Raw genomic sequence first — 15,723 nt, 5'->3', positions numbered from 1 at the left:
TGAGCAACTGCCTTTGGCTCATGGGGTCCTGCATCAGGCTCCCTGCAAGAGGCCTGCTTCTCTCTCTGCTTGTGTCTCTGCCTCTCTCTCTCTGTGTCTCTCATGAATAAATAAAGAAAATCTTAAAAAAAAAGAGTTTTTCTTTGTCTTTAATTTTCAGAAGTTTGACTATGATGTGTGCTTGCTATGTATTTCTTTGGTTTATACTATGTGGAATTCACTCAGCTTCTTGAATCTGTTGGTTTAAGTCTTTTGTCAAATTTGGGAACTTTTCAGGTATTATTTCCTCAAGTACTTTGGTCAGTCCCATCATGTTTCTCCTCTTGCTTTCTGGGACTCTGATAACAAGAATGTTGGAACTTTTGTGATTATCTCACAACGGATCTGTAAACTTTTGATTCAGCCTATTTTCTCTCTGATGTTCAGGATGAATAATTTCTATTGTTTTATGATCTAGTTCACTGATTCTATTTCCTCCACTCTGCAGTTGAATCTACCCACTGAGCTTTTTATTTATTATTATATTTTTAAATTTAAACTTTTCATTTGATTTTTCTTTATATCTTGCATTTCTTTGCTGAGATTTTCTCTTTTTAAAATTGTGTCAAGTGTGTTCATAATTGCTTGTTGAAAAATTTTTGTGATGACTGCTTTACATCATTGATCACCAGGGAAATGCAAACCCAAACCACAATGAGATATCACCTCACACCCTTTGGGATGGCTGATATCAAAAAGAAAAAAAATAAGTGTTCATGAAGATGTAATATAAAAGAAACTCTCACGCACTGTTGGTGGGAATGTAATTGGTAAATTAAAAATTTTTATGATGACTGCTTTGTCAGGTAATTCTATTCTCTCTGATATATTTTTTTTTCTTTCAGTTTGAGATCTTCCTGGTTTTTGGTATGATGAATGATTTTTGATGGAAACTTGGACGTTTGGCTATAAGACTCTAGATTTTTTTTTTAAAGATTTTATTTGTTTATTCACCAGAGATAGAGAGACAGAAACATAGGCAGAGGGAGAAGCAGGCTCCTTGCAGGGAGCCTAATGTGGGACTTGATTCCAGGACCCCAGGATCACAACCTGAGCCAAAGGCAGACACTCAACCACTGAGCCACCCAGGTATCCCAAGACTCTATATTTTATCTAAACTTGTTCTGGCTGGCTTTCTCTAATTCCAGTCCATCAGGGGAAGAGGACACTACTTTGCTACTGCCAGGTGAGTGTGGAAGTTCTGACTCCCTACAAGGCCATCAGTGATATCTCACCCATGGAAGGGGTACTTGCTAATCCACGGGAGGTGAGCTGCTAGGTATCAGAGTAGCCCATTAAAATAACAAGCCAAATAACAAACCTTTAATCATTTACTGTGATAGTATAAGCAAAAATCTAAACTGGGAAGAAAGTTGGCTCCCCCCTTTTCTGTTTTACCCCATGGAGTAGGGAGCCAATTGAGGGTCAGGTTGATCAACACAGATATGGGGGCCTGGGTATAATATCACTGCTGAGTGAGCCTTGAAGAAAAGGCTACTACTGTTTTAAGGATCCAAAAGTCAGGAGGAAAGGAATGGGGGAAAGAACTAGGAGTAGAAAAATATTAAGTCCTCAGTCAGAGTAGAGAAAATATCTTCAGGTTTCCCAAGTATGGAAACTACCAAAATATGGAAACTTCCAATGGAAGGGCCCTGGGCTAAGGATGCAGCTAAGCATAAGAACAAGACCAGCCAGGTGGGCCTGAGTCCCTGACTCCCTTTAGAGTCTGCAGTGCATTGACTGGGCACCAAGTCTGGTGTAGGGAGGGCAGCTTTCCCTGCTGAGGCCTGCTCAGTAAAGCATTTTTAATTTCCTACAATCAGGTCTGAAAAATCACAATAAGATTTTGGCTGGGAGCCAGAATCCTCAGTTCCTTTCTCATGCTCTCTATGTAGTTTCAGCTGACACCATAGGGTAGGAGGTGGGGTGGGTAGAGGGTGTCCTCATTATCTCTGCTTGGTGGAGAAAGTCCTGACTCTTCTGGTAACCACCTCAGTGAGTAAGAGGAATGATGCTCCATTACTGCTGGGGGGTGGGGTGGGGTGGGCAGTGAAAGTTCTGATTCCCCACATGTTCTTCACTGTCACTGCTGGGGCTGGCTGGGGGTAGGCTACAGCCGTTTCTGTTGTGTTTGGCTGGAGAAGAGCAGCTATTGTCTATAAGTTTTCTGTCTTGCAAGGTTGACCCTCTCCTCTCCTGATTCTTTGGCTAGAAAGAGTGGACTTTTGTTGAGGTTTTTTTTTTCATCTGTGCTTATTGATGTTTCCTAGTAGCTGGCTTCTTCACTTCTATGTCTGGAATATATGAGGCATTAAAAAGACCCAGGAATCTCATCAGGGTGTTGTTCCTTGGGTCCTGAGGTTCCTACCCAGTCTACCCTCTCCCTACCTTCTCCAGTTTTCTTATGTTTGTCTTAAACACATTTGTTTTTAATTGTAATTAGTGGGAGAAATAGGGAAAAGTAGGATACTCCATTATTACAGAAGTGAAAGTCCTTTTCCCTGCATTTTTAAAATGCAAATTTGAACAGGTTAATAAAATATTAAAAATAGAATGGGAACACTTATGAGAAGGACAACTATGCTTTGTCCCGCTCCAGCACATCTCCAGTATTGTCCCTCAGAGATAAACATCTTAATCACTTGTATCTAATTTTGGGGGGTTCATCTTTATGTAGGTAAATAATGTGCTTATTCTATGACTTTTTATTGATCATTTCTAAACATCATTCTGCTCTGTTATAATATAATTTAATTTGCTTACACTTTATCTTCCATCTTCTCTTCATTCTGTTGTCATATGTCACTGGCCCTAGTTCTTCTACTGGTCACCTATACAACTTCAAATTATACTAATACTTATGCTACCATGGACAGTATTTCTTATCTTCCCACTTTGTCAGAAGAAATATTAGCCCTCCCTTCCTTTTCTTTACTATTTTTTCTCCTCACTCCATCCTACAATCTCTAACAATTACACACTTATTTTACCTTTTTTCATGTTTCATTTTACATAAAATTTTATTTTAAAGTTTATTTATTTACTTATTTATTTATTGAGAGAGAGAATGCAAGTGGGGGGAGGGGCAGAGAGAAAGAGAGAGAGGGAGAGAGATTCATCATTCCTGATTCTTAAGGAATGAGACTTGAGAAGTCTCAAGCCTACTCCTTGCTGAGTACAGAGACTAAGGTAGGCTCCATCTCATGACACAGATCATGAAATCATGATCTGAAATCAAGAGGCGGTTGTTTATGGACTGAGCCACCCAGGTGCCCCCATACAGTTTTATTTCAAAACTATCTCAGTGTACTTAGTTTATATATTACCACTTTATATATGTTAAATTGTATCTTAGTCAAGGTCCAGACAGGGGACAGAAATCACACCTGATACCTAAACAGAGAAAATTTGAAGAATTGTTAACTAAATATCAATTTGTTGACCAGGTAACTAAAAGAGTAAAAAGTGAACTTTAGGGGAACCTGGGAGGCTCAGTCAGTTAAGCATTGGACTCTCGATTTTGGCTCTGGTTCATGAGCTCAGGGTTGTGGGATCGAGCCCCTCATTGAGCTCCACACTCAGCAGGGAGCCTGCTTGTGAGTCTCTCTTTCCTTCTTCCTCTGCTCCCTCTACCCCCTTCCCCACTGTCTGTATCTCTCTAAAATAAAGAAATAGATATTTTTTAAAAAGTGAATTCTAGTCATCAAGGAAGTAACAGCTAGAGAAAGCAGCTGTTCATAGGATTGAGAGAACAGTGAAGACATTAGAATTACAAAAACTCAGAAACTCAGAGGACAGTTCCTGCAACTCTGCAACTCAGACTTGAGTTGCTCAGCTAGCTGGTGCTGATGCTTTGTGGTGGAAGGATGTGCTGAGGCTGGTTCTGAGACTCTCGGAAAACCTGCAAACCATCAGCTGCATCCATGGGAAGAAACTCTTGCTCCCAAGATGAAGAAGCTTTAATGGGGTGATGCTCACAGGAATGGAAAACAGACAGGAAGAAGCACCTTCTTTCTTCTTCCTCTTGCCTTGTAGTCTCTCCTTCTACTCCCTCTAAGAATCAGCTGAAAAAGAAGATGTGGGGTCTCCAGAGTCCTAGATCCAGTGTCACAAAGCAGAGAACAGAGGGTGGTTTGGAGCCAAGAGACAGTAACTTAATAACTGGCACTAGATGTACTTGAGAATTATTTTAGTGTTGTTTGATAGAAGCTTTTCACAAAGACTAGGCTTTTCATTTTTTTAATATAAGTTCAACTTTCCTTTAAAGTATATATTCATCTCAGAAATGATGGGTACAAAATACTGAAACTACTCTATAAGGAGACTCAGTTCACTTTAAGCCATATTCAGCTATTAAAAGAATTTTCAATTTCATTTGTTAGTGGCAGCCTGGAGGGAGTAAGGAGAGGTATAAAGCAGGAGTGAGTGACTTGAGAGAGGACAGGATACAGTATATCAAAAATATATATTCATTACTTCTCAGTTTGGCCCTCAATGTCATTTCATAGGTTTCCTTGGGCTATTGATTGTTCATCTGTACTCTAGGGAATGCTAAATTCCTTTAATATAAACATGTATTCCAGTGTAGAAGTTCTCTATCTTAGGAGCATCTGAGACAGTGGTAATGAATCCTGCTGCCTTGCGGTAATTTTTTTCAAAGATGAGGCATGGAAGACAACCCTAACTAAATCCTGCTCCATTTTTTCCCCCCTTCTTCTTTCTTTCTTTAATTGCATCATCTTTGGAAATGGAAGAAGAGATGAAATGTGAGATACGAATAAAATGACCTTGGCATAAAAACTTTCTTCTTTCCTTATTGCCAACAAAACAGGAAATGAGGATAATTTGTTTCATCTTGAATTTTTAATCTCATTTTTTTAGAGCAAATAAATGGCCTCACCTCTCACCCTAACATATACATTCTTCATGTATTTGATGAAAGTGGATGAAAGGATAAAAAATGCCTAGGTGAAACTAAAGAGAGTTCACACAACACTGTTTACCCAACATCTAGGGTAGGAAGTAAAATCTATTGACAATTTAGAACTTCATGAAGTAAAGGCATAAAATACCAGAAAACTCTTTTGACTTCTAGGTGTAGGAGCCCTCTAGCTATCTCAAGAAATGGAGAGATATTTATGTGTTATATATTATATGTATAACAACAAAAGTATCAAAGGTCTCACAAAATTTCTTGAAAGAATATAAAACTTGACATTTTTTGAACACTTCATGTGCATCAGGTCCTGTGCCAGTTTATATCTATTAACAAACTTAACCTTCCTAAAAGAGAACAAAACAAAATGAGATAGTATTATTTTCTGCATTTCCTAAAGGCTAGAGTTGTACCTTGACCACGGTTACTATAGAGGCAGTGAAGGGTTTGTGATTCCAATGCCCACTCTTCTTAATTGCCCCCTTCTTATACTTATTACAGTCACCAAGACTAATAACAGCCACAAGACTAGCAAATCCTCTTACTTGTAATATTTAAGATAATTGTGATCATTTAGTTGGATATAAATGAATTACATGTACACACATGAAAGTTACTATATATTTTTATAAGAATTACTATCTTTAAATAATAATCAAAACTATTCTTTTTGAGCTTATGATCTTATTCTATTAAAGTTAAATCATTACAAGTTATTAAATATGACACTAATATAAACATAATTTTATGCTACTTTACTTTTATTTGGAGTAACTCATATTATTTAGATAAAGGAAGATAATCATATAACAGCTCTTATGCAATATATCCTGTAGATAGAAAATGACATTTTAGTTTTGATTATGATGATTTGAGATTCTTGCTAAGAAGGTTGCCTAAGGTCACAGAACTACTCAGAGCTAGAAATACAGCACAGGAATCTCTATTTCTAGTCCAGTGATCCACTTAGTTAAAACAGGGCTCATGCTATTCATAAAGCAATGTCATTTGTCACAGATAAATCTGGTTAAGTAAGAAGAGAGCAAGAATTAGATGTTAGGATAAACAATGATTTATGTAATAAATGCCAACTAATCTTATTTTGAACTCATTTTATAATATCATCTATCCATTTCTTAGAAGAAAGGTTTTATAGATTTAGGAAAAGTATATAACTATTCTTATTATCATCTGCCCTTGGTGAGATGCAGAAGTTGTATTGAGAGTTCAGTTTGTAAAGACCAAGGATGTCTTGTAGGATTAGATGCCAAAGAATTGAAGATTATTACTAATTTACAGATCTCCATGCTAATGAGTAACCTCTGTGATGTATGGTGTTGCTTTATATTTTATTAATCAGGGTGTTCAACATTGATACTTTAATTCAGAAACTGTCTATTTTAGAGTTTTTGTAATGAGTTTTAGGGATTACAGTGCTCTCTAATATTTTCTACTCTCACTCCATATACTTAAACCAGAAAATAATCTTCTAATCAATACCTCTTGCCCCTAGTTTACCCTCATTTATTGTCTCTAAAAACAATCCTGAAAAATCACTATTTTTAGGTTTTCTCTTGGCCTTTACTATTAGGTTATAATAAAAACTCCATATATTCTTATGTGTTTTGTTTGTTTATCTTACCTGTGTTTCTACATAAAATATTTTCTTTTGGAGTTTTTAAATTCCAAATATTCATTGAGTACTAGAACATTTAATTATGCCTGATAAGTATTTTAACAGTACTGAGCATCTTATAAAGCCTCAATAAAAGATCATTTTATTATTCTTAGAACCATTAATAGCATAAACAATGCAATAGAACTTTAGATCAAGGGCCCTGTCCTCAACAAATCTAGAAATTCAACAATAGAGGAGTTATAGCATTTAGAAAGGAGATAACACACAAAACAAACTATGTCCTGATACATCTCATCTTTGATGCCCTTGCCTACGTTCTTTTTACTTACTATTTCCTTACTTGATATCTAACTTGAAACTGAAAACAATGGGGAGAGTGCCAGTGTCAGTGTCAGCTCATGCCATAATTCCTGGTGCTTGGGGAAATTCTCAATCAGATTTAAATCAAGAAAGTTTCGGAGATCCTTGGGGCAGTGGATATTATTCCTTGGAGAGTTGGTCAGATTTTTTGATAGATTTCAGGAAGTCCTCCCTGGAGTCTTGAGGCCATTCAGAGATATATTATAGTTGTGCATCCCGAGAAACACTCTGGATAGCACGAGGCAACAGCTACTTGTTAGCACATGGGGTTACTCTAAGATTGCCTTAGATCCTTTTGTGCCACTCAGTCCTAACAACATTTACTCAATGCTCACTAAGTGGCCAATACTATACTAGATATTTGGTAAGATATGCGTCATAAGGTTCTTGTCCTTGAGTAGCTTACAGTTTCAAAGGAGTGGGTTTTAAGCTGTTTGTTGCACTTTTTTGTTTAAAGGAGACTTCCGGAGCCACCATAGGGTTGCTACAATTTTAGAAGTGTACCTGGCACGTGACAGGTGCCCACTAAATGCAGCCTTAGGAGCTTATGATTAGAATGAGAAACTTCCCTTTTATTTGCTTTATATATTTGAAATTATCTATCTATCTATCTATGTATCTATCTATCTATCTATCTAGTCTTCCAAGAGGAATTTTATTTGAAAAAAAAAAAAAAAAAGGTCTACTGCTGAAGAAAGTTTAAAAAATTAATGGTCTCAGGTGCCTCATATTTCAAGATCATATTAAATATTCACATATTGATTCAATCAAGGCTACTCGATTTTATATTATAAAGTGATTAAATGACTGTCTAGAAAAAATAAAAACATTTTGACAAATATGTATTATGTACTGAGTTTTGGAATGGCCTAATTATAGATAATAGTTACAAATAGTTATAGCCTCCAACATTATGAAACATTGTATGTGTTAGGCATATATCAGCCTGTCCCAATGTTACAAAGGCTAATATTTATTGCATGCTCAGTACTAATATAAAATCATTTTATATATTTTATGTCACTTAATCTTTTTAAAGAAAATTTGTTATTGAGGCATAGTTGACACATGGTGTTATTTTAGTTTCAGGTGCACAATTATGTCATTTAATCTTAACCGCATTATGAGGTAGGTATTATTATTATCCTGTTTTACAGATGAGGTAATACTAAGACCAGAAATATTACTTAACATGCCCCAAATTATATAGTAAGAAAGTGGCAGAGCTGACACAAAATACTCTGTTTTCCAGAGCCATTAAGTATTATTATCCCAATTTTATAAATCAGGAAATTAAGGTACAAGGTATTAGAATTTTTGTCTTAGGTTATCCAACTATTAATGGTCATGCCAGAATTTAAAATAAGGTCATCTGTACTAAAGCCCAGTGGTTAAGAACTACCATAATAATTGGAAATAGTTCAAACTTAGCAAAAGATAAATTGGTTGTTTCTGACAGTTATATAAAATGATATGTGATCGTGAATATTAGACACATGTAAAACAATTTTAAAAAGCCTGAGAGACTGAGCAGGTAACATTTGATGGCCATTAATGTTATCTAAGGAAAGATTTTATCAGTCTACAGAGACATTTAGTATTATTTTGTCAGATATACCCAACCTAAGTATTCAATACTTTTCATATTATAAAAGATACTTTAAAAAGTTCCAGTTCCTGATTACTTATTGCAAGTATATGGAAATTCAATAGATTCTTTGTATATTGGTCATATAGCCTGAAATCTTGCTAAGCTTACATATTAGTTCTAGAATCTTCTTTGCAGATTCCATATTTTACCTATTTCTTCTTGGGTGAGATTGGGTAAGTTGTATTTTTCAAAAAAAAATGACAGTTTTATCTAAGTCATCAAATTCATGAGTATAGACTCATTCATTGTTATATTAATTATCTGTTGCTATGTAGCAAATGATCACAAACTCTGTGACTTAAAAGACACATTGATTGTATCACAGTTTCTGAGGATCAGAAGTCTGGGTCTTTTGTAGGGTCCTCTGCTTAGGGTCTTTCAAGGCTCTAGTCAGGATATAGACTGGGGCTGAGTTCTCATCAGAAGCTTGGTCAGGGGAGGATTTGCATCCAAGCTTTATCAGATTGTGGGCAGAATTCACTTCCTTGTGGTTGTAGGATTTATGGCAGCTTTTTTTTTTTTTTTAAAGCCAGTAATGAAGGAAGAGACACTCCAGCAATATAGTCAGGATACTCTTATATAATCATATCCATGAAATCATGTACATCCATTGCCTCCACTACATTCCATTGGTTAAAAGTAAATCACACAGCCTGTTCACACTCAAGGGGACAGGATTATATAAAGTCATGAACAGCAAGATGTGAAGATCATGGGGCACATCTTGAAGTTTGTCCACCACAATAATATTCCCCTATTTACTATCTGCAGAATCCATATGATGTTGCAAATGAGTCCAGGCTGCTCTGCTCACTGCACAACAGGCCAATGAGTTGAGAGGTAAGATGTGGGGTGCAAAAAATGACTTTATTTGGAAAGTCAGCAAACCAAGGAGGTGGCAGACTATTTTCCTAAAGAACTACCCCTCCCCCAACATGAAATACAAGCTTCTTTTGTGGTAGCAAAAGGGGGCCATAAAGAGGGGTTTGGGTCAAAAGGTGACAGACATCTGTAGACATATGAGGTCTACATTTGAGGGTCATGTAAGTTCTTTGTCTTTAGTCAGTTGATCTTTGTGCACAGGAGTCTGGTCATATCATTCCTTTAATTTTTTTTTAATATTTTATTTATTTATCCATGAGAGACACAGAGAGAGGCAGAGACACAGGCAGAGGGAGAAGCAGACTCCATGCAGAGACCCCGATGCGGGACTTGATCCCAGGACCCCAGGATCCCCACCTGAGCCAAAGGCAGATGCTCAACCACTGAGCCACCCAGGTGCCCCCATTATTAATTTATTAGTATATATTAATGTATCTTAAACATAGTCATTTTTCTACATATTTCCTTATCTCCTTGGGTAAGGCAGATTTTGGGTAAAAAGCAGTTTCTGCAAGTCTTAGCTGTAACCTGCCTATGTGCAAGGCTAAGCAGAAGTTTCTAAGTGACAAGTCACAGCAGCAAGGGAAATAGAAACAGCATACAGTATATGTGCTAAGTTTCTCCCTCTTCTGTTGTCAGCTCCCTCATTTCAGATATCGCTGATTTGTGCCTTCTAGCTTTTTATCCAATCAGTCTGGAGAGGGTTTAATTGACTTTACTGATCTTCCCGATCAGCTTTTTATGTCATAAATGTTTCCTATTGTCCTATTGTTTTTGTTTTCTATTCATCAATTGATGCTTGGATTTTATTATTTCCCTTTTATATTTACTTTGGATTTCAATTGATCTTTATTTTCCTAAATTCTTAAGGTGAAAAGCTGTGGTCATTGTGTTAAGACTTTCATTATTTTTTAATTTAGGCATTTAGTACCATAAGCTCCCTCCTAAATTCTTCTTCTATGTCATCTCACAGATTTGATGTATAGTATATGTCTCCTTACTCTTTTCTGTCTCAAAAATAATCTGTATTGCATCCTTAGTATAATATCCACCTGACCTCAATCCCACCTTCCCAAGTATGTCATGGCTGTCAGCCCCAATGGCAAACTTTAAGGGTAATATCCATTTTTATTACCTATATTAGTCAGCATTCTCTAAAGAAACAGAAGGAATAGGACCTGTATAGACACATATACACACATAGAATGAATATATGTATACATTCTAAAAAACTAATCCTAATAGAGCTAATAGAATGATTCTGTGTAAAAATCCTATAAAATCTTATAAATCCTATAGCCAGAGAATGCAAACAACTCTGAATGTATGCCTGTGCATAATCAGGACATTATTATAGAATAATTATAGAATAATTTATTGAATTTACCTGTGACCAGGTGGATACAAACATCCAGTTATGTTTACATATTCACATATTCACTGTGCACTTTAATTATGGCTTCATCAAATATTTAATATTGAATATTTTATTTCACATAGTATTAATTTTTCAGGATTGGATGACCAATAATGCCAGTGTAATGGAATCTCCATATGAAATTCCCCAGGACACAATGTCATTCTCTAGAAAGGTTACTAGAAATACATATGTATTTTCATTATAATGTTTGCAGAAATGGTATTTGTAAGAACAAGTCATGAATATGTTCATGTGGAACAGTTGACTGTATTTCATCTTATATTAAGATAGGAGGATGTCCACTACTGTTTAGCAAGATAGCTTGCTCATTAAAGGTCCTGGATGTCTACTTTTCCACTTTTTTGGTAGAGACTCTGCTATACTCCTACTCTTTCTGCCCCTCTCTCATTCCTAAAACCCTGAAGAAGTTAGCTGCTTATGAGGAAACGCTCTTGTCTCTCCATTAACAGTGCACTTGCCCAATAGACTTGATGCCCAGGACTCCTGCTCTTGCCAAACAGCTTTTCTCACTGTTCAGGCTTGAAGCTGAGACCCTCCTTAGTAAAATCAACCCAAATATTTTTGACATTATTGATTTGTTTCATGGATTTTATTTGATTAAACTTTTATTTAACACCTTATATATGCCAGGCACTCTACAAGATGCTGGGCATTAAGAAGTAAACAAGATAAGGGCAAATTTTGGAATATGAAATCTATATAAAAATTATGTAGAAATATATTATCAGAAAACGTCTACATTGAGAGCAAGAAAATCCTGAAAATAATTAAGTAACCACCACTTTTGTGTTAGAGAATGAAAACAGCGTTGTTGTTTATATAAGTTTTAAAAAGTGAATACCATTGATTTTTTTTTTTTTTTTTTTTTTTAAAGAAGGCATATATGCTGGAGAAGAGACCATGCTGCCCTGGGTGCCTACAATACCTAAGATCCTCTTCTGAGAGGTTGCTATGTTCATAGCCTCATTCTGTGAAACAAAACAAAAGAAAAAACCAGCTAGCTCATCAGACAACCATGCTTTTGTGTCACTTGACTCCTGATATTATGGGTCAGTTGACTTAATTGAACGGATTAACCTTTGCAGCAATATGGAGAGTGTAAGTCCTGGCTATTAGCCCATGGAATGACCTGTTACTAAACTGTGCCCAATAATGGTGGTCAATATTGGGTGGTGACTAGCTCTCTTTGGAGAAAAACTTAAGGGGGCAGAAAGCTAGAGACCCACTTGAGGCTTCAGAAGTCATAGGATAATAAAAGCCTTAAGACAGTTACCTTGAGGCAAGAGAGGTTTAGAGGAGAGACCAAGGATAGGCAGAAATAGTGGTTGATCTTAATGATCAACTCAATCACAAGCTGAGATAGAGTCCTTGTCACAGGAAGCAACAAAAATTTGCTACTGGACAGACTTCTGTAGGTATTCCTGTTGGTTGTTAAAAGCTGCTGTTGGTCCTCCACAGATATTGTAGGTCCTGAATGAATCACAGTTTAGTGGCCTGGCTGAGCAGTTGATAAGATGCAACTTCTTGCTCCTTTCTTCCCATATGTATCTTTAAACCTACACCAACTAAGATAACTTGAAAATATGGTTTCTAGAACTCAAAGAAGATTGACCACTAAGAGCACCGCCATGTTGAAAATAAATCATGCAAGACAAATATGTCTGACAGTATTTAGTGAATCTATTTGTCTATTTAACTGAAGCTATCAATTTATTTCGGATTACTTCTAATCCAAAGTAGAAGTAAAAGTAGTGCATATTCTCCAACTCACATTGTTAGGATTCAAATACCTGAAAGGGAATTAAGAAAATGAAAAGATATGATTTGAACTCATTCAATTCTGTTGTCAATAAAACAATTTCAATTTGTCTGTAATATGTTCCCTACTTAATAAAAAAGCATAAGTGACATCGAGTGGCAAATTTGTCAGTAAATCATGTATCTTAAGGAGGTAACAGTTAAACCAAATCTACAGAATCTTTTTTGCCCTTTTTTCAACTATTCTAAATCTGTTTTTTTTTTTTTTAACTTTAGATTTTTCTGCTTCTCTTTTAAAAGAATCCACCTGCAGCAAACACACTTGGGAGCTCAATAAATAATATGTAACAAAGTCTAAAGAGGCTTATTCACAAAGAAGGGGCCCAAATCCCTGAGCTTTAGAATTATTCTTTATCTTTATGCAGTTTCTGAGACCCTGAGGGTCTTTCCCTTCCTTTTCCCACAGTCTCCCTACTTAGCATTCACAGAAGGTATCTCTCCTTTAGGCTAGATTAATTTCAACATAAAAAAAAAATTTCACTTTTTTTTTTGGCAGGGTGGAGGAGATAAGAAAAGGAGTTAAACTTGGAAGCGTGTACTTATCACTAATGCACTTTATTGCCAGAGAGCAATATTTTTTATTGCCAAAAATAATGTTAAAATAATTACACTTTATGATCTTAACAATTTATTTCTGTATCCATCAACTTTGAGTATTCGTGTATTGAAGTAATAGTACTGACATGATCTTTTCCATTAATAAAAGTAGCCTCACAAAATATTGTTGTTTATTCACTGGTTTACATACTTACTATTGCAATGCAACTGTGTAGCAGTTTCCCAGCACATAGTAGCAAGCAAGAGTTCTCTACACAAATAAGATTTGAGGGAACCACAAAGAATCATTGTTCAAAACATAAGCCATGCTTTCATGAAGGTTAAACCACACAGTTCATTCAAATTTTCCTATTCCTTTCTCTCCCCCTATTATATCAGATTGTGTTTATTTTGCAATGGGGTCAAGGGTACAAGCAGAAGAAGACAATGGGTTGTTTTGCTGGAATAGGCCTGGCATGTTCTAAATCTAGTGTGTGTTACATTTGCTTATTTAAAAATGAACACAGAGAAATACAAGAAGATAAGAAATGAATCAGCCAATATCCTTCCCTCTCTATCTTGAAATGTAAAGCAAGATTAGGTTCTTTTCTATTCTGTTAGTAACAAAATGTGAGAGTAGTACTGGGAAATAAAGGGTTTTATTTTTATTCTGTATTTTTTGTGATTTTTTTCCCTTTATGGATCTATTATTTATTCTAGCTCTTCCACTTATTGTGCAACTCTAGGCAATTTGCTTAATCTCTCCATGATACGGTTTCCCCCTTTGCAAACTGGGGACAATAATATTAAATTTAGTTACTCATAGGGTGGTTCTAGAAAGGGGGTTAATGCTGGTAAGGTTAACTCTTTCCTAGCCCTGACTCCTCCTTCTTTCCTTTTTCTTCTTCATTTTCTTTATATTTTATCCTTGTGGGCCAAGCAAGAGTTACCACTTCCTGTGCATTTTGCTTAAATATGTGCTTTCAAAGATGACTTTTGAGTGAGTATACATAGTTTATACCAAGGATAAGAACATTTTCTACTCTGCTTTCAACTCATTGCCTTAAGCTGCTCAATGACTGACGGCATTTTGTCTGTTAGAACCACATTAGACTGATCATATGACGGCTATTAGCATGACATCAGCACAAATGGGAATGCTTTGACCAGGTATCCAAGAGCAACAGGAACCCACTTAAATGCATTATTGTCATGTTCCAATTTGGAAAGTTTCATTCACTTCTCAGATGAAGATCCCTGCATTTTGGCAGGCCACCTCTAGAATCTGATGGTTGAGACTCATTACCAGGCTGCCAGTTTCTCTCTTGTTTTTCTGAACCCTGTATCTCCAGACCATTATTTATACTATTTACGTCTAGTTCTAGACCTGTATACTTTGTAGGGGCTGCCACAGACTGAGCGGCTTGCTTCAGAAGTGTATCTTCTCACAGTTCAGGAGGCTAGAAGTCTGAGATTCAGGTGTCACCAGGGTTGGAGTCCTGAGAGGCCCCAGTCCTTGGCTTGTAGATGGCTGTCTGCTCCCTGTGTGTTTACATGGTCTTCCTCTTGTACATGTCTGTGTCCTAATACTTCTTATGAGGACATCAGTCACCCTAAGTGACCTCATTTTAAGTTAATTACTGCTTTAAAGACTCCATCTTCAAACATTCTGAGGTACTGGGACTAGGGTTTTACTATATAAATTTTGGGGGGATATAATTTAGCTCATAATAGGAACTTACCTTGCTTACTAAGAAGCTCATATTTTAATTTTCTGAGCAACTTCTGAAACTTGTGAAATTTCTTAAATTTTTCCCTTGGGGTGTTTGGGTAGCTCAATTGGTTAAGCATCTGGCTCTTGGTTTTAGCTCAAGTCATGATATCATTAGTCATGGGATCAAGCCCCATGATGGGCTCCATGATCAGCAGGGAGTCTGCTTGAAGATTCTCTCCCTCCCCCTTCCCCTGCTCATGTGCATGTGTGCTCTGTCTCCCAAAATAAATAATAAATCTTAAAAAGAAACCTTTTATAACTGAATACACAGAAGAGTCATTTTCAAATTATAGTCTGTACTCCTATTCTTAAAATTATTGATTAAAGTTAATCACAATGCTGATCTTTGTGGCACCTCCCCCATTAGTTGTCTTTCTCTATTGTTATGTTCTAATTTTTGGAACCAGGGCATTTCTTTATCCATGGTAAAATAATTTCTGTGAGATATTTGGTATAGAGAATTTAGGCTAACTAGTTATGGTTAGAAAAAGGGAAATCAATATCTCGTTGTGGATGCACAAATTAGGAAATGAGTTTGGAAATATGTAAGAATGTTGCCAAAATAGGGTCATGAAATAAGATGAGGAGTCAGTCAAAGCAAACAAATAAAAGCAAAATACAAAACCCTCTAGAAGTCACTGATATT

General features: G+C 36.2%; 1 long non-coding RNA gene across 1 annotated transcript; it reads left to right on the top strand.

Moving 5' to 3' along the window:
- The first annotated feature begins 932 nt into the window (after positions 1–932).
- Positions 933–13,470, top strand: LOC119874274. The gene is made up of 3 exons (XR_005367427.1): positions 933–1,225; positions 9,397–9,465; positions 11,823–13,470. It is a non-coding gene; the product is annotated as an uncharacterized LOC119874274 (long non-coding RNA).
- Positions 13,471–15,723: the final 2,253 nt, after the last annotated feature.

Source organism: Canis lupus, chromosome 12, assembly GCF_011100685.1.
Source record: "Canis lupus familiaris isolate Mischka breed German Shepherd chromosome 12, alternate assembly UU_Cfam_GSD_1.0, whole genome shotgun sequence".
NCBI lineage: Eukaryota > Metazoa > Chordata > Mammalia > Carnivora > Canidae > Canis > Canis lupus.
This window is presented reverse-complemented; position numbering and strand designations above follow the sequence as displayed.